General features: G+C 46.3%; 1 protein-coding gene and 2 pseudogenes across 1 annotated transcript in view; 2 read left to right on the forward strand and 1 right to left on the reverse strand.

The window, feature by feature from the left end:
• The first annotated feature begins 3,598 nt into the window (after positions 1-3,598).
• Positions 3,599-4,118, forward strand: LOC150010350 (large ribosomal subunit protein eL24 pseudogene; annotated as a pseudogene).
• Positions 4,119-4,308: 190 nt separating this feature from the next.
• On the reverse strand, positions 4,309-5,278 carry LOC150010351 (tRNA wybutosine-synthesizing protein 3 homolog pseudogene; annotated as a pseudogene).
• An 867-nt stretch (positions 5,279-6,145) lies between these two features.
• ANXA11 (annexin A11) overlaps positions 6,146-25,399 on the forward strand; it is a 45,434-nt gene continuing 26,180 nt past the window's right edge. The window contains exon 1 of the mRNA XM_090278292.1: positions 6,146-6,202. The gene's annotated coding sequence lies outside the window, so the exon portion shown is untranslated. The remainder of the gene's footprint in view (positions 6,203-25,399) is intronic.

Genomic DNA, 25,399 nt, shown 5'->3' on the forward strand with positions numbered 1-25,399 from the left:
CTCTGCCTCCACCTGCCTCGGTGCCTGCAGGAACCCTTCCCCTGGCCACTCAAATGGGGCAGGCCCCTGTTACGATCACTGCCAGAGCATCTACACGTTTGACCTCTCGGCCCGCTTTACAGGATGATGACACCGAAATGGACACGACTCCTCCGTACTATGCCACCACAGTCGTATCATCTCCAGGTGGCAGTGTAAGATCCATGGCAGTTCACCAAATCCCTGCCATGGACCCCGAGGAGCCTATGGACACCACTCCTGCTCCATAGGAAAACCACTGCCCCCTGTCCTTGCCCTTCCTAATTCTGACCACATACCACCCAGTGGCAACATTCCCTTGGCTAAAGTCACCCCCTCTTTTCTTAACTGGGGATCCATCTGGCCACAGCATGGCTGCTGCAGGAAGGAGGAACATCCACAACCTCATTGCAGAGTATAACACCTTCCCCATGATCACAGGCACTAGTGTTCACGCTTGCCACCAGTGCACCTGCAGTCCACCTGGCGTACAAGATCTCCGACACTTGCAACAGCCACCACCATGGAGAATACAGGTATGTCATGAGACATGTCTCTTTCCACCTTCTGTCAGACCACTGGGGGCATTTCTGGCTGCGTCACAGCCATTATTGTTGCAAGTCTTAGCATCATCCCTGTGTTTAGACACACTTGTAGCTGCACTGTATTTCAAACCTGGAACCTACCTGTGCTGAATCTAGGTGATGCTATGGCAGGTTACAACTTCCCTCCCGTGATGGGAGGGCGTGTTCTTCCCACTTTGCATTAGTACAACGGGGGCCCACCTGGCCATGGTGGCTGATTTTTTTTAATGACAAAGTCAATAGAGTAATAATTTGTGGTATAATCAGTAGCTTCTAATTCTTTTGATTTGTCCAAAGTTTGTTTATAGGAAGGTCGTGATGCTTTGGTCATGAGTTCAATCTCTGGGTCCTGCTTTCGGTTTAGAAATTATTGATGAGATAGTTTGATCTTTTATTTATTCAATTACTGAGAAGTTCTGTCACACAGAATCATCTTTGAATACCTATTTGTCTGTTTATTTTTTAGACAAAAGCATTTCAAGTTGCTACCAACAACATTTTTAAAACCCATAAAATTGTACAATGGAATGTGTTGCTTCTTTGGATGATATCTTTCTTGGAATATATAGTTTTATGGTTTGGCTCAGTGGATTGAGCGTCGGCCTGCGAGCTAAGTGTCGCTGGTTCGATCTTCCAGTCAGGGCACATCAGAGAAGGAAAACTCTGACTCCAAAAAACCTCCGCTGCCTTGCGGCATACCTCTTCAGGGGAAAGGCTAAGGGAGTAAACCCCGACAGAAAATCCGGAGCCGGAGTCCCTAAGGCGGTTTGACGTTGTAGTCAACACCGGCAACTCCTGCGGCGCACCTGAAGCCAAGCTGTATTGACTCCGTCTTTCCCTTGGACCCTTCAGCTGCGAAGAGAGGGGGGGTCTGCTGCATGGGCAACAGCAGACCCTCCATATCACCCTGCCCAGGCTCTGTAGCTTCAGCTCCACTGGAGAGGACACTCCAGCGTCATCGCAAGATGTCGATTCAACATGGGAGGAGACAGATACCGTGTCACTCCCGAGTCGGACTGCACAGCCATTCTCGGCGGTGCAGATAGACTCTTAAGAAGCTACACCATCGTCTCTCGAGACGGACGGCTGCCGACGACGACGAGTTCTGATTCTAATCCATGGAAGTTGATAGAAATTAAAATTCTAACACCCCAAAGCTGCTTTTGGGGGATATTAATTTTAGGTGTTTATTAAGAAACAGGACTCAGAGAGAACCTTCGACCCTCTCCACCCGCTTTCCTGTCCAAGAGAGTCAGATTGAGAAACCTGTTTTAGGAAGGAGATTTTAGATTGGGTGCTGCCTTAGCCTAATTTGAATTAAGTATGGTAAATCACAGGGCTTCAGGCAGGTGCCTATCAACTAGATACCCCTGTGCCCCATTGTTTCTGGGTTGCCTAGCAAGAATTTGTTCCCCTCCTCCTCAACTACCTGAAAATGGCCCACTCTCACTTCTGAAATCGAATAGCCCTCCTCCATTCTTTGTACAAAATGTCTTGTATACCCAAGGTTGCCGCACTTGTCTTTTGGATTTTCATGCCTATGTGAGTTTCCCATGAGCATGTATTAAAACTTTGATTTTCTCCTGTTAATGTCTCTTGTTAATTTGATTAGTCCAGCCAGAACATACAAAATGGAAGGAAAAGTATTAAGACCTTTCTTTAGTCTCCCCACTATTAACCGTTCTGACCTTGAAGGGCTCAGTTCTGAGGCAAGAAAGTGTGTGCTACATACAGACGGAATGCCATCCTAAATGACTTATTATTGTTTAAAAGTAATAATTAAAGAACCTTTCACTGAGCCTTATAAAAAGTGAGTCATTCAAAGAAGCTGTCTTTGTGGCAATGATGCGCTGGGATGAGGGAGAGGCGACCAGGGTGTCTAGGCAGAGGGGTTGGGTAGGTGGATGCCAGGTGATCTTGACAAATGAACTCCCCCCTCCCCGCACCCCATGAGAGCGCGAGGGATGCTGCGGGTTAGGTGGAGGCTTCACCCAGGCGCCGCAAGTCCGGCCAGCTACTGCACCGACCTGGTGCCAACACCCTCTGGTTTTCTCTAAGTTGCTCTGAAGCCTTTGGCCTCAGTTTCACCCTCATCCGCCCACTTATCTCCGAAAAATTCAGTGCAGGCTGGAAAAAGAGCCGTGCCTTGGGAGAAGCCATGGAAGACGACTGGGTCCCCAGGGCTCATCGTGGGGCTGAGGCTAGGTTATAAAAGGGCTAGCTAGCCTTGCGCCCAGTTCACACCCAGTTCTCACTCCCATTCAGAGGGCTTCAGCCGACCGCTTCCGGCCTTTCTCGCGTCACCAGCGGTATAAAAGCAAACAGGACCACCTGTTACCGCTTGTAACAGCTGCCAATAGGCGACAACGTAAATATCCTTCCCTAAGGAGCTAGGTGATAAAGAATGACACACACGATTGCGCACACTGTGCAGTCATTAGGAAGAATCAAGTTGATCCAGCTCTGCTTGCATGGTCCCTCCAAAACAGTGTGAAAAAGCATGTCGCAGAAAAATACTGCAAGGCTGCTTTGTAAATAATATATGTGAATACACACACACATAAACACACAGAGAATTTGTTGCAGAGAAGGGCACACCTAAAAAGTGGGTTGGGGACTGAAGAGTGAATCTCAGCTTAAAAAAAATTTTTTTTTATCATAGGATAGGAACCCATCCAAGATACCACATTACATTTAATTTTCACATCTCCTTAGGGCTCTCTTGGCTGAGACAGAGTGTGTTCCAGACTTTCTTTGTTTTTGATGACTTACATAGTTTTAAGGAGTACTGTTTAGGTATTTTGTAGAATATTCCTCAACTGAGAATTAGACTGGGAGTATGTGTTCTGGGAAAGAAGACCACACTGGTACATACTATTCACTTTTTTCATTAAAAATCATTTAACTTTTGTAATGAATTTCTGTGATTTAAAAGATGGTAATTAAATCAGCAAATATTATACACAGCTATTTTAAAAAGTCATCTATGGTCTTCACCATCTTTCCTTCTTTCCGGCAGTAGCAACCATGAAGGTCGAGCTGTGCAGTTTCAGCGGGTACAAGATCTACCCTGGACATGGGAGGCGCTACGCCAGGACCGACGGGAAGGTTTTCCAATTTCTTAATGCAAAATGTGAGTCGGCGTTCCTTTCCAAGAGGAATCCTCGGCAGATAAACTGGACTGTCCTCTACAGAAGAAAGCACAAAAAGGGACAGTCGGAAGAAATTCAGAAGAAGAGAACCCGCCGTGCAGTCAAATTCCAGAGGGCCATCACTGGTGCATCTCTGGCCGATATAATGGCCAAGAGGAATCAGAAACCTGAAGTTAGGAAAGCTCAACGAGAACAAGCTATCAGGGCTGCCAAGGAAGCAAAAAAGGCTAAGCAAGCATCTAAAAAGACAGCAATGGCTGCTGCTAAGGCTCCCACAAAGGCAGCACCTAAACAAAAGATTGTGAAGCCTGTGAGGGTTTCTGCCCCCCGTGTTGGTGGAAAACGTTAAGTTGGCTGATCAGATTTTTAATAAAAATCTATAAAGTTAAAAAAAAAAGTCATCTATGTTTATAAGATGGGTGTCTCTAAAATCTAGAGAAAAATTAAATCTTGCTTTTCTAAATGTCTGCTACACTCAACAAACTAAAATATAAAGAGCAGCTTTATAATGCTTATAAGAAACATTATTCTACAAGACACTTTAGAACCAGATCTTAGTAATCTTCAGGGAAGATAGTAACACAGATTCCTGGATCATCATTGTCAAGGTCTTTTGTGTTTTTTTTTTAAAGATTTTATTTATTTTTAGAGAGGGGAAGGGAGAAAAAGAGGGAGAGAAAACATCGATGTGAGAAACATCCATCGGTGCCTCTCCTCTGTGCCCCCAGTGCCCTGGCTGGGACCAAACCTGAAACCCTGGCATGTGCCCTGACCAGGAATGAAACCCTGCAGCCTTTCACTTTGCTAGACACCCAGCCAACTGAGTCACACCACTCAGGGCTCATTTTCGAGTTATCATTTTCTTCAGTAATGCATTTGCCACGTTTTTTTTTTTTTTCTGTTTTCTTTTTTACTTGTGAGAATATGGATTATTTGTCTCATTTATTTTCTCTTTGGGATGTTAGTTTTTCTTTCTAAAGCACGTTGCAGGCAGTTGTAAAATCTTTAAATTCTCCTTGTTTTTCTCCATTTTCTGATTTGCTATCTTTAATAGTCGATATTTTCCTCTGTTACCATCAGTTTTTCCTTATGGCTTAATGGAAATTAGCCATGCGTGCTCTGGACAGCCGCATATCCTCTCCTCTCATCCCCTGGTGGGCCAGAGTTCCTGAAACCAAGATCTATCGCCACTGAAAGCAGAATCTGCATCTCTGCAAAAAGGGGCTCAAATTTCAAAATGTCATCACCATTCGCATTTTTCAGAGCTACTATCACATCATCTTTTACACAAAGTTTGTGTGTAACTAGTAGCCAGCAAGTTTTGTTTCTGAACCTCAAAGCCATTTATACTCCCATCTTGGAGGATGATATGGCCAGCTCAGTAATTGGTGGTAAAAAACTGTTCATCCAGGAGCTGCACAAGCTCAGCCATATCCTGTCCACACTGCCCTTCTGGCTGAGGTCCCCTTTGCTCAGACACTGCGCCTTCCATCTCCTGAACTCTGCGCCAAGATCCACGCGGGGAGGGATTTAGGGTCTGTACTTTCACTTTAGCTCTCGCCTGCCCCTGGGAGCAGCCATATTGAAGCCCTATTCACTCTGGATGTTGACCTTGATCTCCTGGCTGAGGTAGTTAGTTGGTCAGATTTCTCCACTATGAAGCTATTCTCCCCACCGCCTTTCCATTTCCGTACTATTGTGTGACGTTATTAATGTAGAAAGTTTCTCTACTTCATTTTATTTTTTATATATTTTTATTGTTGTCCCGCGTTTTCCTCCATTGCTCCCCCCAACCCCTTCTCCCAGTCAATCCCCACCCCGTTGTCCACGTCCATGGGTCAGTTATACTAGTTCCTTGCCTAGACCCTTCTTCCCCTTCTTACCTTCCTTCTCTCCCTCCCCCCACCCCCTTCTTTAAATAGTCACTAACAATGGTACCCAAGCCTGGGGGGACTTGGGGAACCCCCTCCCGGAAAGCGGTGCACGGAGAGCGGGACCGATCTCCGGAGGTAGAGGAAGCTCCACGCAGACCTCGGTGCCCCCGCGGAGTCCTCTCATGGGCGCTTAGGAGCCGGAAAAACTCGGCTTCCTTGTTCAAGCCGCGGGAGGCAGCTCTCGGCCAGCTGGCCCAAAATGGCTCACACCTGGGGGTGGTGCTGCGCTCAGACCACGCCCCTTGCGCCCCGGGCCCCGCCCTTGGAACGAGCGGCTCCGCCCCGGGGCGCGAACCCCAGGCGCTCTTGGAGTTTTCCGCACTGCTGGCTCCTCCCCGCGCCCCGCCCTGGCCGCTGTGAAGCCGGTAGGTCCAGAGTGTCCCGAGAGCCGGAGCGGGAGCGAGCCCCAGACCTGCCCGAGGCGCCGCGCTTGGGACGCGCGCAGAGAGAGCCGTTGCTGCCCGCGTCCCCTTTGCTCCTCGCCGCTCCTTTCCCCCCCGTGGCCGGTGGCTAGGTGAGTGAGTTTCCCCAACCCGCCCTATGGCTTCCTGGTTGCACAGCACAGGGGGTGGGAGGCGGTGTCCGGCTGGTCCCGGAGGAGCTTCATCTGCTTACATGGTCTGTGTGCATCAGCTTGATCAGCTGTGCGGATTGCCTTCCGTGTGGGCCCCTCATGGCCAGGGCCACGTGAATACGCTGCGCTGCCGGGGACGGGGTTCAGCGGGCCTGGGCTGACCTGGGACCGGGTGATCCTGCGACCTGAAGGCGACTGGCTGGTGTGGGTCATGGCCCATAGCCTCGTCCCCTCCGACCAGCTAAGTTCTCGAGGGTGTTTTGTGTGCCTTCCGGGAAAGGCTTCTTTAAGGAGAAAGCTGGTAGAGGAGCTGCCTTCAGGAACTTTCTTCCGGAACTGGGAAGACGCAAATTCCTGGCAGCTACTGCTGTGGGAGTTTTATTTGTAAAGCACTGTATTTAAAAGAATGTGGGGTTCATCCCGGGTGCTGTGTTCACCTGTTTCTTTACCTTCTCTGCCTTTTCACCTTCTCCAACCTTGGCCACAGCTTCAGGGAGGGATTGCTGGACTTTTCTCTCTCCTGGGGCCTCACCTTAGTCCCCTCAAGGCTTAGCAAGGTAGAAACTGTGTCTTGTGTCTTAAGGAGAGTTGTGAAGTTCCTCACCTAGAAACTTCGGAGGGCAGAAGTCAAGCTAGCCTGTGCTATCCCAAGTGGGGAACAGCTTGCCTGGGACATTTCTGTGTCCACCCATGTAATCTGTGACCTGTTGTGGAGATGGGTGTTTAGGACAGACCCCGGGTATTGACGTATCTAGCCACTCTGCGCTCTCTGCAGGCCGTTCGCTTTGTTCCCTGCTGCCCTGACTTGGGTATGGAGTGGCATTGTGAGGGGCGAGCTTCTGCCCTGCCTGCACACAGGAACAAAAGCTTGCAGGGTAGGGCCAGGTTGAGTCCAGGAGCTGGACAGGCAGGGCCTGTTACCTTACTCACCCATAACTGGCTCTCAAGGTCCTTTATTCCTTCCTTGCTTCAGTTAATGGTTGGGAATTTGAGGGGGATTAACAGGTACCTTTCCTTCAAGGCACTTTCTGTGCTGTAAGGTGTTCCCTGATAAGATGGCTGGGTGAGGTGCCTGGGCAGTTTGTTGCCCTGGCATTGGGTCCTCCTCACCTTGGTCATCCTTCCCTAATCTTGCCTCTTACAGTCTCCATGCCTTTGTTTCCTCATCTTTAAAATGGAGGTGTTAGCCCTCACTGGTGTGGACCAGGGAGTTGAGCACTGGCCTGTGAACCAAAAGGTTCACTGATTCGATTCCCACTCAGGGCACATGCCTGGTTGTGGGCCAGGTCCCCAGTTGGGGGCATGCGAGAGCCAACTGATGAATGTTCCTTCCCCTCTCTTCCCCTCCCTCTAAAAGTAAATAAATAAAATCTTTTAAAAATGGGGGTGTTAACAATACCTACTTCTCAGGGTGATTGTGAGGATTAACTGAATATATTTAGTGACAGTACAGCTCAAGCAGTGACCTGAGCAAGTGGTGGCTGTTCTGTCATACCCGTGTGTCACAGGTGGGTGTCACCCAGATTAGACATAAAGTTTACATCAGGGACTCGTGCATAAGTCACAAGATAATAGTAATAGCTGTCACTTCCTTCATGCAGCTGAAAGTCCTGTTGAGTTGAACTGCTCTTCAGACCTGTCCCTCTGTCTTAGCTCATGCCATTCCACCCTCCTGAAATGCCCTCCTTCCCTATTTCTGTCCATTATTCACCACCCTCCTGGGAGCCATCCAGGTGCCTGCTCCCAGCAAGAAGGGACCAGATATGTTGTGAGCCCACAGAGCTTTGGCACTGACCCACTTCTCCGTGCTGGCCTTCTGTAGTATTTGTATGGCCACATGTCTTCTCCCTGCCCCTTCCTTTGCCTCTGCAGGGTGAGGGCTGTTTCTTAGCTCAGTGGATGTTGGCTGAGTGAAAGAGGCAGACCAGGGAAGTAAAGGTTCCCTGTTGTTAAAATATTTGACCTTGAGATGGAAATGAGTCCAGACTGAGTGGTGGGAATAGGAGCTGGCTGAGAGGTTAAGTAGGAAGCCCCTTGACTCCTTTAGGTAGCCTTTACGTAGCCAGGGCAAGGGTGACAGGGCACGTTCTGGATTGGTGTTCCTAGAAGGCCAAGGTTGATTAGTGATGCCTTGGTCATGTGATTTGGAGGAGGATGGGTAGTTTGGGATGAAGGAGTGAAACTGAAGCTGGAATAGGTTAGTGTGATTCTTTTTGAGAATTCACTTAAGAATAGAGAGGGGGGAAAGGCTGTTGTGGGCAGGAGGCGAACGTAGAAATGAAATCTGTGCTGTGTGCTGGATGGTCAGAGGTCCTGGGCCTTCTGGAGCTCTCCGTCCTGCCCCTCTCTTCTTAGCCACTGTCTCCCTCTGAGCCCGGTGGAGTTACTGGCACTTGTTTTGTGCGGCAGTTGAGGGAGAGTCTGTATGTGGGTGGAAATTTGCCTTTTTAAAAGGCATTGCTGAAATTCGGTGGCATATCTAATAACCACTGAAGCCATACACTTGGTTTGCTGACCATAACCCCGAACTAAAGGTCTGATGTCATATGGTGGGGGGATCCTAACAGTACAGCCTGAGCAGTGACTTGAATCACAGCTGACCATGCTACACGGATGTGAGAACCAAGGAGACGAGACTGAGGTCATTTGTGCTAAGTGACTTGGGACAAGCCATGTAACCACACAGGCTCCCAGTATTCTGGATGGTAAAGGGCCTACCTCAAATGGTTGTTTGTATTAAGATGTTTGCAGAAGGGGTTTGAGATCAATTAGGGGGTGGTGATGACAGTGGTGATATTGTGGGTGTGTTACTGCAGAGATCCTTGAAGCTGGGAGTGGTGTGTGTAGGTGGTTTTCGCCGCTCTGTGACACTGTGACGGTGTCTATTCCTCCAGGTGCTTGTGTTCCTGAAGGTCCCACTGCCTTTGCAGAACAGAAGGAAGGAATCACTCCTGAAATTGAAAGTCAGGTGTCTCTAGCATCTCACACCTGGAGTGTGAGGAGAGGCTGGCTTGGAGCACAGCAATGAGAGAGCAATCAGAGCCCGGGAGAGAAATTAAGAGGCTGTTAACAGGAAGGTGGAGGGAGCATATGGCAGATTAAGCCCAGGGAGTGGCATCTCTGGGGAAAAGAGTGAATATGTGGGGGAGGCTGGGGATAGCAGATGTGAGCTTGTTGTGTCCACCTAAAAGGTCACGGCTATTTTTATAAAGTGGGTAATGAGACTTGTTGAAGTCCCTGTTAGGTTGTAACTGATGTCAGAGGCATGGTGAGATGAGGAACTCACCTGGAACAGCTGAGTAAAGAAAGGAAGATGAGCCTGTAAAAGAGCCAGAAAAAGAGCCATTCAAAAGGGGATAGGAAAACCCAGACATCGTCCCGCCTAGAAGCTGGGTGAGCCTGCTCCAGCAGTGGCCATTGCTGCTGTGGGAAATGATGTGGAGAACATTGCTCACCTTAGCTGCGGCTGCTTTTGTGGGATGATGGGTTGGGGAGTAGTGGGAGGTGATGACCTGGGGATAGTAAGTATAGGCAAGGTTTGAAGATGTGGGCTTTGAAGGGGAGGAGAAGGATTGGGTGGTGCTGGAGAAGGGCGGCCTTGAGGGGTACTTGTTTCTGTTTCCTTAACCCATTCTCCTCCCATGTTTCTCCTGAGAAGTTAGCAGTGTGGATGGCCTGCAGTCAAGGAGATCCCTCTCTCCTTCCCTCCTTCCATGTCACAGAGACGCACCTGAGAAACTTGGCATGTTTCACCAAATGGATTCATAGTATATATCCTACTCTGTAGCTTGTGTTTTTGGTTACTTTTATCATGGACAGTCACTGGGGGTTACTATTCTACATCAATAGCAGGTCTATATATAATGTTCAGATGTACCATAATTTATTCAACTTTTCCCTTATTGATGGGTATTGAGACTGTTGATTATTTTAAAAACCTGGAACAATGGTGGAATAAACAACCTGTAGGATCCTAATTGGAATGTCATTGAAGGTATTTATTAGGAAAAGTTGACATTTTTATGATGTGAAGTTTTCAAAATCAGGCACATATTACAGACCTTGTAATATATCTTTACTAGATATTGTGAATGGGATTCTAACTGAATATGCTGAATTTATAGATAGATGAGAGAGAGGGAGTGAGAGAGAATTTTGTGTGTGTGTGTTTGTCATTTCAACCTTTATTTTTATAATTTCTCCTTTTGGCATATCTTTTTAAAATTTATTTATTTATTTGTAGAGAGAGGAGAAGGGAGGGAGAAGGAAAGGAAGAGAAACATCTGACCTGACCCACAACCCAGGCATGTGCCCTGACTGGGACTCAAACCTTTAGGTTTGCAGGCCAGCACTCAATCCACTGAGCCACACAAGCGAGGGTGTTTTGGTATATTTTGTTGCTCTACCTTTAATATAATAAATAGTTCATTTATTTTTAGTCTTTATAGAGCATATAAAGAACCACAGTTAGAGTACATGTCTAGCTAAATGGGCTTTTGTATGAAATGCTTGCCTTTCCATTGCTTCCTAGTCATTATGTAGATAAATTTTGATCCAAGGATTATAAAATGGGATCCTGAATTTCTGAGTAGTTTTGCGGGGGTGAGGTGTGATCATATTTTATTGTTGACTGCTATATTCTTTGGGTTATAATTAGTGAATGTGATCAGCAAAATCTTTTTATTGGGCTGTATTAAGGTTTTCTTTGTGGCAACTACATGATTAATATTAAAAGATTTTATGGACATGAAAGAAGACTATATATTCACTGTGTGAAACAACTTTAGATTTATCTCTTAACTTGAGCTTGCTCAGTCAGATACTGAGAGGTATATCAAAAACTCTTACTAAAGTCTTATTAATATTTTTTTTAAGTCAAACTCTACTTATATATTTTCTAGCGTTATGAATTTGGCCTTCATGTTTGATGTATGCAAGTTTATCAAACTTTGTGGATTGCACCGTGTGTCATTTGTTACTTATTTGATGCTTTTGGCCTTTGGCCGTGAATTCCATATTATCTGTGTTTAGGAGAACATATAGCCAAGGATGTGGAAGAATTCCTCCTCCTGTATAGTCCTAAAATTAATAAATCAGTGCATTTTAAAAAACAGTAAGTGAGAGGCTCAGAAATTTAGAGGCAGGTGTCAGTCACAGTGGGGGGTCATCCTTGCTCCTTTAGTTTCAATTCTAGCTGTGGAGTGGGTACTAATCGGGTCTTCCTCACCTGCTTCTCAGCTCTCCCCATGATCGAGAGCTCCCCTGCCCCCCGACTGTTCCAGTGGTTCCCCTGAAAACCAGATTTTTAGGAGGGATGGATAAAATGAGATTTGCATTCAAACCTCAGGGTCAGGCCTGTGTACCTCTTTTCTTCCTTTGAGGTTACCACCTGCCTCTGTGTTCAAGGATATGGTCCAGTTGCTCTTGATTGCAATTCATGTTTCCTTCCTCATTTGTGGCAGCAAGATGGGCTTTCTCTGTTTCCCAAGGGATATGACAAAATATACAGCTAGTACACAAAAAATGGACTCAGGGCCAAATGTCAGATGTAAAGACTTAGTCCCCCAGTCTTACGCTGTTTTCTGTATGGTATTTTAGGTCACATAAACTGTTTAAAGGCACTGGAATGGCTAAGCCTTGTTGTACCACGAGATCGTGGTGAGTAGTTTTCCAAGTTCTGTTTTTCCAGAGTAAGGCAAATGACTGAAAATGGCTGGAAAAAACCCTTAGCCTGCTGAGGCAGGATTATCGAAAAGTCCTCTACATGTTTTTAATGTTAATTTCATGTGTCATTTTTCTCTGTTTACCTAATATGTTTTTGTCCTACCCTTTATTTTTAGCCTTTCTTTCTCCCTTAAAAAAGAAAATGTTTCTCTTGTAATCAGCACATGGCTGGGGTGGAGGAGGAAGAAAGGATTGCAGAAGACAGTGATAATAAAACAACAAATCAAATGTTGTGGCTTGTGTCTTTGGCAGAGAATTCAGGCTGTTCAGATACTGAATATTCTTGATTTTATTCCTTGCATCTTGTCTTCTGTTTATTATTTATTATACTTGGATGTTATTTCTTTCCTGTTGCTGCTATCTTGGTTAAGTTTCTCATCATTCCCTCTTCCTCACCCGCCTGCATTAGGATTAAGGTTTGGTCGTGAATTAGGAAAGGAGTTTCTTTCTCTCCTTTAGAAATTGGAGGGTTAGTAAGTGTCTGTTCCATGAAGTTGTCCAGGTATCACACTGCACACGTGAAGTTGCTCCCAGCAGTCTCTAGGGCTATGGTTTTCAAACTTGAGCATGTATGAGAACAACCTGGAAGATTTGTTAAAACACAGTTTCGTGGACCCCAGCCCCAGAGGCTCTGATGTAGGAGGTCTGTGGTGGGGCTTGAGACTTTTCATTTCTAAAAGTGTTACCAAACAAAAAGCAGAGGTTCGGCCGCCTATCGACACAAAAAACCAGACTAGTGAGGCAGGTGCTGATGCAAAAGGAAAGAGATCTATTCAGGTGCTGCACAACCTGGGAGAATGGTGGACTCTATCTCAAAGACCATCTCAATCCTGCTGAAGCCCGCAGTTCTTACAGAGATAGGGAGGGGAGGACTTTTTTCCTAATCTAGTTACCATTCTAGCTTTTGGTCCAGTGTGTGGGGCTGTCCATTCATCTTTCTAGCTTTCCTGTGCTTGGTCCCTATCCATTTATCTTCATAGCTTTCCAGGCTCTGGGGCCCTTTCTATTCATTCATATCTCTAGCTTTTGGTTGCTCAGTGTAAGAACCTCCTCCTGTCACCCTCTTGGCCAGTGGATGGAGACTCCCCTGGCGTTGGATTAATTTAAGGTAACTAAGTGTCCAAGTTGTGCTGATGCCACAGTCTGGGGACCACACTTTGGGCTGCACTGCTCTTCCTCATTTGCAGTCCGTCCCTTACCTGCCTGGCCCAGGACAGCAGACTTTCATATCTACACAACAGGGCCCTGCCTGGCTGCCAGGGAGACTTTGAAACAGTCTTTATTTGGGGCTGCCATGTGCCAGGCTACGGCTAGTGTTCTGTTATAGAAGTAAGGAGGAACAACCAGAAGTTTCTGGACCATCACCCACTGCTGTCTCTAATTTTAAGCCACTATGCTGCTTGTCAGTGTTGCCATTGGCTAGGCCAGTATTCCTCAGGTTAAGAAGTGGGAATGGCTGGTGTCTCCTGACAGTGCAAGGCATGGCGGCCTCTGATCCTGTGGGCTGGTGAAGAAACTAGCAAGTTGCTGCTGCTACTCTGCTGATGTGCTGAGAGTCCTTGTTGCTTCCAGGCCATTCCCTCTGATCAGGACTGGCAGCTACACATTCTGCCACATGAAGCCACCTCCCAATTTTACAGGCCCTGCAGGATGGGAGTTGGGGCTCCAAGACCCAGTTTTGGGATGCGGAGTATCTTGCTGTGCTTCCTCCCCCGGACTTGCCTCCCTCTACTTCAAATATTATAGGTGACCATTTCTGGAAGATCTTGAGGGCAGAGGCCATTTGAACCCAGAACTGAGCTAGGGCTAATGGTCTGTGCATCTCCTGGTACCCCACTGAGATAAGAACAAATGGCTGTCAGCCTGCTGTCTGCTGCTGTTCACTCATAGAGAGATGAACCTGAGAAGAAAAAATGTTATAGAGACTTCCCTGAAACAGGTGACACTTCCTCTGTGGCTCAGTTCTGGGGGATTTTATTTGGGAGGTAGCAGAGTCATTTTCTCATTCTGTCTTTCCCAGGGTAGCCTTTATATTTCCCAAGTCCATTTTCCTGCCAGGAAGGTGGAGTGGAGCCTAGAAGTATGATGAGTGGAGGGGAGCCAAGCTGGGCTGTAGTGCACCTGCCAGGAAATGGAGAGGCACGTAGGGTTTGTCCTGCCCCAGCCAGTCCTGAGACTTCTGGCAAGCCCCTTCTGCTTTCTGGGCCTCGGCTCTCACCTTAGTAAAATGAGCTGGTTGAAACAAATGATTTCATGAAGGCCCCTTCCAGCTCTAATGTTGTAGGATTCTTGTGTGGTCCAAATGTCACTGCACGGGGACTGACTTTTAATTTCTAAGAGATGTCTTTCAGAACCTGCTTGCTCAAGTTCAGTTCCTAGGTCAAGACTACACACTGCCCTATTGCCACTCTCCCAACCTGTTTTGCCCAGATTTCTCCAGGTTTGGGAGGGCAATGTCTGAGGCGCTGCTTGGCTAATGATTGACGAGGGCTCTAGCTATTCGTAATTCATGGAGTATGGGTGGGAGAGTTGAATGTTCAACAGCACCTTCTGAGAACTTTTGTTCAGTGCCTGGGAAGTACAGTCAGGAATGGTGGACTGCTGCCCTGAGGCTCTCCCTGGCTTGTTTCTGTGGCTCACTGGCACCTATGACCACACCTCAGAGGTGAGACAGAGCCCAATGAGGGCAGGGCACTGGGGCTCTGCAGTCCCCGCCAAGAGTAGGGCCCACTTGCCTACTTAGCACAGTTAAGGATTTTCATACACCCCTGAGCCCCTGCCTTGGCATGGGAAGGAGAGAGGAATGTGTTAGCTGTATCCTCTGCCCCCAGAATTCCTGGATCTTACGTACCAGAAAGTCGGACCAAAGAGGCTGTTGGAATGGGTGCCACTCAGGGTGTGGAAGAGGGCGTTGCTGTGCCCAGCCCTGCACTACTCTCTGGTAGAGGCCAGGGGGATTCTCTGCTGCCTTTAAATCTTTAGTCTTTACCTTACCTGGCATCCCTCTCCCCATTTTCATTGTGAGAAAGGACCTATGACAGATTTTCATATGCAGGTGAGGTGACATCTGTTCCTTTGATGACAAATTCAGGTGCTTGGAGGTAGAGTCCAGGTGGGGACAGTGGGCAGCTGAAGCAGGCACACCTGTCTGAAGGGGTAGCTGCGACAGCCATAGCATATTGCTGTATCTCCTATTTTTTCATTAAAACAGAATTAAGTCAGAGAGTTTCTTTTGGAACACTACCCCTTCTCACAAAGAAAGAAATGTTTGTGAACTACAAAACCTTCACAGAGCCCCAGGTTCTGGGCAGCACAAGGTCACAACATGGATTCCTCACAGACCCACTCATTTATTAGGTGAGGGAGGAGAGATGCCCCAGAGAGCCTCGGGTTTGCCTGCTGGAGAGAAGGCGTTTTCTAAACACTCCCCATCCCCTCAAGATTGCATTTCCTGATTCTCAGCCTTATCTCCGTTCTTCCTGGGAATGGCTCTTAAACAGGTCCTCTGAGAATTTCCTGTAACTGCTCTATTGTGTTTCTCTCCCCAGCCAGAGGGAGAACCTGGAGCTGGCCAAGACTTTGTTTTCTCCTCCTGTGTACCCTGGGAGTCTAGCACAGAGGTGGAATTCCTGTGAAGCTAATGAAATTTATAAGCTTCACCTTTAGACCCCTGCCCCTCTGCACTTGGCTTGGGCCTTCCAAGGCCTGGCCCTCAGAGGAAATTCAAAGCTATCTGCTTTTGTAAAATTTGTCCCGAAGGGCTGTTACATATTCATTTTGTTTTTTATTGTTTCACTTACTTGTTTATTTATTGGCTGATTCTTGTTTGTGTCTGACTGGGGATCGAACCTGCAACCTTAACATATCAGGACAACACTCTTAACCAACTGAGCTACCCGGCCAGGGACAACATATTCATTTTCTTAAAGAGGGCCCCTAAAATTGTATATACTCCAGGTCCCACATAACCTGGGCCTCCCCTATAGATGATGATGATGATGATGTGCTTGTGTGTCTGGTTTATTTACTTAGCATATTTGTGAGGTTCATCTGTGTTGTAGCATGTATCAGTCCATTCTTCTTTATGGCTGAATAATATTACGTTGTGTGACTATATCACATTTTATCTGTTCATTAGTTGATGGACACTTGGGTTGATTTCTCTTTTGGGCTATTATGAATAATGCTGCTAGTGTTACCAGTGATATATGCTGGTGGTGAAACAGCACCAGTTGTTACCAGCAAAGTTGGACATTGTTTCTTGAGTTTGGCAAAGAAAGAATTCAGAGCCAGCCACTCAAATTATAAGGGAAAGATTATTTACAAAGTTATAGAAGTAGTACAGAAGTAGAGGAAGGGCCCTTGCAGCTCAGGAGCAGCAAAGGCAAAGGTAACTCTCAGTGGGGAAGAGGAGGGCGAAGGGAAAGGTGTGCCAGGAGGTGCCTGTTTTTATCAACAATTGGCTGGCAGCCTACCTTTTGGAGAGTGAACTCTTGGCTTAGGGGCAGGAGGTGGGGGTCCTGGGCCAGCCCTGTTAGGATCTTAATGTTTCACCTTGGCATGTCACTTCGTCCTCTTTGGTTGTCAGTTTTCTCATTTGTGAAATGAGAGCAGAGGTGGGGTGGGTAGGAATGAACTGAGTTATCTCTAGGGCTGAGTGACCTGACTTCCCATTTGCCTGACCCTAGCCGACTGGGTGAGACTGCCCTGCTTGTGCAGATTATACTGGGACCTTTTCCCTCAGTAGAGTATTTGCATTGCTTGCTGGGTGTGTCTGTCCTGGTCACTGGGAACCCATTCAGAGTCTCACCATGGTGACTCATGTTGACTGATACTACGAGTGAGCAAAGTTTTTCTGAGCTCTTATTCCCAGACTTACAGGAGAGGTGAGCACCTGGTCCTTCTTTTCATTGTTGGAATGGTTTGTCTTGGTAGTCTTAGTGGTCTTGGTGGTTTATTATTGGGTTGGCCACAAAATTCATTGGGGTTTTTCCATAAGATGGCTCTAGTAGCGCTTATTTTTCTTTAACTTCATTTGAAACAATTTTGTTAGATTGTATTGTGACAGCTGTCATATCAGCGTATATTAAGAACAACTTAAAAAATTGGTGAATTTTTGTGTGGCCATTTTAATATTGAAGATGGATAAAAATCTGCAACATTTTTGGCATATTTTTATTATTTCAAGAAAGGTTAAAACACAACTGAAACACGTACACAAAAAAGTGTATGGAGAAGGTGCTGTGACTGATCAAACATGTCAAAAGGGCTAGAGATTTCTTGCTGGGTGATGTTCCATAGTCGGGTGATAGAGAAAAATCGAGACATTAATTGAGAACAATCAATGATATACTATGCAGGAGACAGCCGACATACTCAAAATATCCAAATCAGTAGTTATTGGTCAAAATGAAAAACGTGTCTTTTGTTTTATGGAAAAAACCTAAATGGACTTTTTAGTCAACCCCATACTTACCGTGTCAAAGAAAGCTTGCTGAGCTAGGGAGACTTGTGTGTAGATCTCTTATATAAAGAGACCAGAGATCTTTTCAAAGAGGACACCATGAAAGTGTTGCTGGACAGGGGTCTGGCCCTGAGTGGGTCTGTCCAGGACCAATTGTAGTGTGGGTTCTTGACTTCATATAGAAAAGATTTCACAACACCAGTCCAGGTGACTATGAGGATACATTTATTAAAGCTGGGGACACTGAAACAAGGAAGGACTTAGCATAGAAGAAGCAACAGGAGAGCCTAGGCTGGGCTGTTTTATTAGCTCACTGGGAAGTCAGAGAAAAGAGGGCTTTGGGGACAGGTTCAGGGAGTTAGCCAGCTGCCGATTGCCTTAGAGTTTAGGAGACACAAGCCTGTAGGGGAAAGAAGTGGAGGAAGAAGGGGAAGGAAATGGCAGGAGCTGTTTTTCTTGGCCTGGAGCTGAATTACAATTGAGGCCTGGATGTCATCTCCTAGGTGTTATCTCTAGGGAGGAGAGGTTACCCTGGAGGTGAGGTCCATGTTTTTCGAGTTTTGCCCCCTGCAGGCACTCAGGGTCTTCACCCTGGTGACAGTGTGCACCTGGCTGTAAATTGCTTGGCCATTATGTTTTTTCTCAGTTTCCCTATTCCACTTGCCAAGGAATTTTCCTAGCCTCTCACTATCCTGTCTCACAAGGAACTTGAGAGAAGGAGAGATGTATTCATTTTCTATTCCTGCTGTTTAACAAATTACCATAAACTTAGTGACTTAAAATCACTACTTTTTGTGGTAAAATGTACATAACATAAATTTACCATATTAACCATTTTCAGGTGTGGAGCTTCATTATATAAAATGCGTTCACATTGTGCAGCCATCACCACCATCCTTCTCTAGAACTTTTCATCTTATAAAACTGAAACTCTGTCCCAACAGTAACGCATCATTTCCCCCTCCCCCAGCCACCCTTCTACTTTCTGTCTCTGAATTCGACTACTCTAGGTACCTCATATAAGTGGAATCATACAGTAGTTATCTTTTTTGTGACCAGAGTTAACCAAGTAAATTTGATGATGTAATTGACTTTATTAAGCAGTTCATGAATCTAGCAACTGGAAGGGTGCTTTGAGAGGCTGTACAGAAGGGAAAGTTTTTATAGGAAGAAGGGCGGGGCAAGGGAATTATTAACAAACAAAGATTATTTTGGGGCCTGGACATCTTTGTGGGGGGAGAGAAGGGAAATGGAAGGGTTTTTAGGTGTAGGTGGCCCCCTTCTGTGGCGGGCAGGGGTTGGAGAGGGCCTGCACAACAGACTACCTTACTGGTGCTTGACCAGGAAATTCCACACTGGTTGAAAGGTTTCTGGGAAAGGTTGAAACTGCAGTTAGGTCAGGTATTAAATCTAGTTTGATATCATGGGCTTTTAGCAAGAGTGATGACATTTTGGGCCTGTATATTTTTCCTTTAACACTGGCTTGTTTCGATTAGTGTAATGTCTTCAAAGTTCATTCATGTTGTAGCACATGTCAGAATTTCCTTTCTATTTAAGGCCAAATAATATTCCTTGTATATGTGGGTTTGACCAAACTGACCACAATTGCCAGGAAGCAAAATCTCAAGGAATTGAGAATGGCAGTTTTTCAGTTTATTTTATACATTATAACCAAAGGAGGAGATGTGAAGAGGATTTCATGAAGTCCATTGGTGATAGATTAGGGAGCTGGGAGAAAGCAAAGTGGGTAAATCTCTGAGATTGGATGAAAAGTAAAATGGGTAGACACATACTTCTTCTACATGGGTGGGTACAGGACAGTTAACAATAAATGCAGCACATAGAGCGGCTGTTTGGGAGCAAGATGACAACGGGAGGTTTTGTACTCTGGGTGAGGAAGTCCAGAAAAATGCAATTACTCTGACATTCCAAGGGTATGTTATCGTAGATGCAAAAAGACAGGCTTACTTAAAGGTAAAGATTGACCTTTGTCAAGGAAGCTATAGGCCTCCCATGTGACTACCCTACATGATTCGCTTTCAGCTAGGGATTTTAATTTCAAACCATCCTGTCTGGTTACTTTTGGTCTCTTGAGTTTGTAAGGCTGCCATGCCAGCCTCTCCTGAGTTTGTCAGATTTAGTATGTGGCCTCTTTTTAGTTCACGTGAGTAATACTGCTCTGAACATGGGCATACAAATATGTTTGAGTCCCTGCTTTCAGTTATTTTGGGTAAATGCCCAGAAGTGGAATTGCTGGATCAGATGTTTATTTATTTACTTATTTTAAGATGCTCACCTGAGGATATGCTTATTGATTTTTAGAGGAAGGGAGAGAAGGGGAGAGAGAGAGAGAGAGAGAGAGAGAGAGAGAGAGAGAGAGAGAACGAACCATTGATCAGTTACATCCTGTATGCACCCCAACCAGGAACCGATCCCACAGCCTAGGTATGTTCCCTGACCAGGAATTGAATCTGCAGCCTTTTGGTGTATGAAACAACCACCACTTGTTTGTTTGTTTGTTTATTTATTTTTGAGAAATTGTCCAGCTCTTTGCCACAGCAGCTGCACTATTTTACCATTTTGCTCCCCAGGCTTCTTGGCTGTTGGCAGGGTTGTATCTTTTCTGGAGGAGACTCCCTATTTCCTTGTCATTTCCAGCTTCTCAGCGCTGACTTCATTCCTTGGTACATGGCCCCCCTTCCTCCACAGATGGAATCCCTCATGCTGTTTTTTCCTTTTCATCTTATTTCTCATTATTCTTTCTTTCATCCTTAACACAGCTAGGAAAGGACACCCGTAATTAGATTGGGCCCACCTGGATAATCTCTCCATCTCAAGGTTGGTAACCTTAATCACATCTGTAAAGTTCCTTTTGTCATGTAGGGTAATACAGTCACAGGTTCTGGGGTATTTTTGAAGGACCTAATTAAGGAACCTGATGGCACCTTGATCTTGAGCTTTTCAAAGTCCCCCCTTCTCCCCCTTGCCCTTCTCAGCATTGTCCCGACTGTCCTCCATCTCCACGTGGGCTGGACACCTGGTAGACTGTACATCAGAGCCTGTTCCTCTTTAGCACTTGAGACAACAACAGTGGGTGAGCTGGTCACAGCGAAGGGAACTATCCATACTTCACGTAGGTCTTTTCTTCATTCAGTCCTCTCAGAAACTCCAAGGTAGCGGACAGTTTGAAGTTCAGAGAAGTCGGTTCTCAGTGAAGGTCACTTCGCAAGTGCTGCCAGGCTAATGCTTCTTAGGGATGTCGATGTAAAAAAAGTCCGAACCTGTAGAAAATTTTAATAAATATTTATTTGCGCCTGGAAGCAAGAGCTCAACAGACTGAGAGAAATAATTCTGAGAATAAACATATAAGCTTGCTGTTTCTTGTATGCATTTGAGATTAAGGAAGATTACCTAAAGGTGGGAGGAAGCAATTTGGGGTTGAAATTACAGGATAAATTAATATTATGTACTCTCTTGGGGCTTATTTCAAAGGTGTGTTAACCTAGATGCACAGAAACAATAGTAAGCTTGCTTAAGGCAGAAATAAATCTTTTATTAACAAGTTACATGCCTGCGACGTGACTACCCGCCATGGCCTGCCCCGTTAGGAATTTATGATCAAATCACCCTGTCGGTTACTTTTCATTTAGAACCCTTTTTTTTTTCCATTTATAGGGAGTAGGTTAAAATTAACTGAGTGCCTACTGTATGCTAATAAGCTACCTGGTGGATAGCTTTATACATGTGTGTATCAGTGTGTCAGAACCTCACAGCCACATAGTTAAGATGGATGTATTGTTTTTTCCTAATTTTACATGTAAGGCAAAGGCTTGAAGAGGTGAAACGACATGCCTAAGGTCACTCAGCCAGCAAGTGGTAGAACTAGAATTGGAATCATTGTCACGGGCTCCAAACCCTGTGTATCGCCCCGGTTCCCCAGCAGCAGAGTTAGAAAATGATACCATGTCCGTGGGCTGTGGGTAAAATTCATACAGTAGAGCCGAGAAGTCTCTGGTGACTGTCCTGTGATGTTTCTGGCTCTTGATGGGGGACTGTGGGTTGTATGAAGATGGGGAGCTCGTGTAGAGCATGCGAGGGAGAGGAACTGGGGGTGGTAGAAGCAAGGGCCTGCCGAGACTCTGGAGTTGGACATTCTGAGACCCACTGTTGGTGCTGCTTGGCTGCGGGACCTGGGATGAGTCACTCAGCTTCCCCTTTCCCCATCCGGATGAGGAAGGGGTTCAGAGAAGTAGCTCCCCAAGTTTCCTTCCAGCTGAACCAGAGGGGTTGTGTTGTACAGGTCATAACTGCTGTGGGGCATGGAGTGTGTGGCATCCCTGTGGGCTGAGGTGTTGGTGGAGAAACAGCACTTGAGTTGGACTTGGCAGGAAGTGGAGTGACTTGAGAGCTGAGGGTGGATGGCAAAGGGTGTGGTCAGGCATCTCTGGGACTTGTGCTTGATTAACATCTGCTGGTCCCTCCTACTTGGTTTCTCAGGCTGGTCCTGGGAGGAGCCTATTCTGATCAGGTGGCGGAACTTGAGCAGCTTCCCTGTGCGGAAGTGGTGCAGCAAAGACCCAGACCTGTCTCCCTGGCCTGAGCTGTGCTTTGAAACACAGCCCACAATTACCCTCTTTTTTTTTTTGAGTGAGGGGGTGGGGGGTGTTTCCTTATGTCCTGACCTTACATAGGGCTTGGGTGGAGGGCTTTTTAAAAATTTCTGCCACTGTGATAAGAAGTTTGGTGTCTATAAGGACTGCAGCCTGAGTCCCCCCACATTCTGCACCTGGGTTTCAGCCAGATAGTGACACCGTATGGGTTCAAGTTTTTCCTCTGCCTGCTTTCCACTCCTTTGAAATACTGAATTGGGGGTGGCATTTGAAGGTGATGGCTCTTTCTGAGGCCCATTTAGTGTGGGCAGGTTCAAAGGGGACTCTCCCCAGGAACAGGAATGAGCCAGGTTTGTGGGAGAGCTGTGCTGTGGAGGGGGTAGGTAGAGAGACCTCATGTATGTATCTTTTTGCATGTGAAAGTGGTCCTTGGCGCAGGTGAGCATCGCTCAGTGAAAGTGGTTCTTCCTGCCTCTCTTCCTCCCCTTCTCGGTTTCAATGACCTGGCCTGAAAAGGCAGTGAGAGGAGAGAGAATGATGTCTGTCAGGGTGAAGAGCCCAGAGTGGAAGTATAGCCACCATCCCTTAGTATTCACAGGGGATTGGACACCAAAATCTGAGGATGCTCAAGTGACTTATATAAAATGGATTAGTATTTGCATATAACCTATGTACATCCTTCCACATCCTTTAAATTATCTCTAGATTACTTACAATATCTAATACAGTGTAGGTGTTGTGTAAATAGTTGTTATACTGTATTGTTTTGGGATCAACTTTTAGGAAATTTTTTTTTTCAAATATTTTTGATCAATGGTTGGTTGAATCAGTGAATATGGAATCCACAGATACGAAGGGCTGAATGTACTGACAACAGGCTCCTGGGTCCCTTCAGAGCTGGAGCCCTGCTTCCTCCCGTCCCTCTTCCCAGGCCTGTTTCTTTTCATAGAGGCCGTTTCAAAGGTGTCTCTCCCTTCCCCACAACATTCCCCACAGTCAGCTTCTTGCTTCTGTTTCCTGCCCTTCCCCACTCCCGCAGCTTGGACCAGGGCATGCAGAGAGGATTCCTGGGGTTACTGTATTGGAAAATACAACACAGCCATTCACAGGACCTGCTGCTATAGGGCAGGGCCTGGTATGGGAAAAGGAACCTGTAGATTTCACTCCTCCCTTCCTCTGCCCTTCATACGGTCCTGACTCTCCTGTTGCTCTCTCACCCCATCTCCACCCTGCCCCCACATTCCGAAGTATTATCAAATGGCCCAGTGTCCTCTGGGACCCTCTAATTCTGTCTGCCATTTTGTATTGTGGAATCTGACATAATGAGAGGTTAAGGGATATGAGAACATTTGATATTAAACTGTTAGCATTCACATTTTATAGATATAGAACAGGGAGGCCCAGAAAGGTTTAGTATAAGCTCACACTAGTAGATAGCAGAACTGGAATTTGAACCTGGGCCGATTGGCTTCAGAGTTCATCACCCTGTGCTGCCTTTGATGAAGTACCTGGGTTACGGTGAAACCTGACATTCTGATTCCTAATCTATTGCTCTTCCATCACTCGGTGTTTTTAACATTTCAGTCTTTGAAATATTAATTTATCGGGCAGGTGGGCTCTGTGAGGAAGTAGAGCATGGGTTGAAAGCGAGGCTTTGGAGCCTGACTGCCTGGGTTTGAATTCTGGCTCAGTCAGTTACCAGCTGTAGCCTTATGCAAGTTCCATAATCTGTTTCCTTATCTCTAATATGGGGGTCATAATCTTAGTGTTTGTTTTATGGAGTTGTTGTGACGTTAAATTCCATGTAACATGCCTAACACAGTGCCTAGTACATACTAACTATTCAATAAATGTTAACTATTATTGCCTAATAAGTTTGGGAAATTTAAGGAAAGAGTTAAGCCATCTTCTTCGTTATAGGCCTTGTCAGAGCCTTTGTTATGCTGTTATGAATTGGTACTTTCTTGGAAGGGGATGTAGTAGGCAGCATTTTTCAAAGATTTTGGACACCTAATCTCTCTTTTTTTAACTGGGTAAATTCTCAACTTGCAAGGTGTTCAGCTGGTGTCAGAGAACACAGTTCAGGAAACACTGAGCTGTGGGTGTCACGCAGCCTGTTGATGCTTGCCAAGACTGAGCCAGGGATGGGGGCCAGGTTAGACCCGGGACACTTACTGACTGCCTGTGGCAGAGCTTGGGCTATGCCTGGTCTCCCTCCTTCCCTTTCCATTAGTATGGGGAGAGGGAAGCGATGTGAGCTGAGGCTCCTGAGGGTTTCTGGAACCTCCCAACCAGGAGGAATGGCCTTAGTCGACCCCAGTTCAAAGTACAGTTACTGCACCGTCTTCCTGCTGCCCTTGGAGGAGGGGTTTTTAAGTAGGTCACCTACTGCGGGACCACCTGGGACCACCAGACAAGCCAGCCTAGTTCAGGTTGAAATGGCCATGGATTTTGCAGCCCTGTGAGGGGAAGGAAGGCAGCTCTGCTCTCAGCAGGCTGAATTCTAGCGTGTGTTTGTGGCTTGAATAAGCCATGTCCCTGGCATATTTTAGCTACAAAACCGAGACGGTTGGAAACTAGGTAATCTTCAACATCCCCACCTTTGTGGACATTCTGAGAGTCTCTAAATCTAGGGTTGGGCTGAAAACCTGAAGAGGTGTGTCCCCTTCAGGAGTTCTAAAATCCAATGGAAGGGTGAACCCTGAAAAGGGAAGTCCCCTGTCACACCCATGAAACAGTGAGGTCTCTGGAGGTGAGGACCTGGCTTCAGGTCGCACTGCTTGAGATCCTTTTCCATGCGAGAGTCTTGGAACTGAACTACCTTAAATAGACATTTCTGTCTTGCTTTGGGCCCCATTCACAGACTGCTCTGGGTCGTTGCCTGTCACTGTCCAGTGCCGTGACCTGGGGAGGAATGTCCCGTGCTCTGGGGTGGTGTATGGGGAGGCCCGGAGCTGCTCAGACCAGCACAGGGCTGGCTAACCCTTCTTGCCCCCTGCAGCACCAGGAGGTGTGCCGGGTAGGAATTCAGATGACTAATTACACTGAGTCTAATTATAACTTTGTATGGAGGGATGAGAATTTGCAGATAAGCAAAAAAATATCTGTTTTTAAAAATCATACGTGTCTATGAACATACATAAACTGATATGCACAGACACATTTATGCATTTACATTTATATGTGTGTGGTTTTAAAAAATATTTATTTTTAGAGAGAGGGGGAGGGAGGGAGAAAGAGAGGGAGAGAAACATTGATGTGAGAGAGAAACATCAATAGGTTGCCTCTTGAAGGCACCCCAGTCAGGGACTGAACCCGCAGCCCTGGCATGTGCTCTGA

Source organism: Furipterus horrens, unplaced genomic scaffold, assembly GCF_987537825.1.
Source record: "Furipterus horrens unplaced genomic scaffold, mFurHor1.1.pri manual_scaffold_5, whole genome shotgun sequence".
Classification (NCBI taxonomy): Eukaryota; Metazoa; Chordata; class Mammalia; order Chiroptera; family Furipteridae; genus Furipterus; species Furipterus horrens.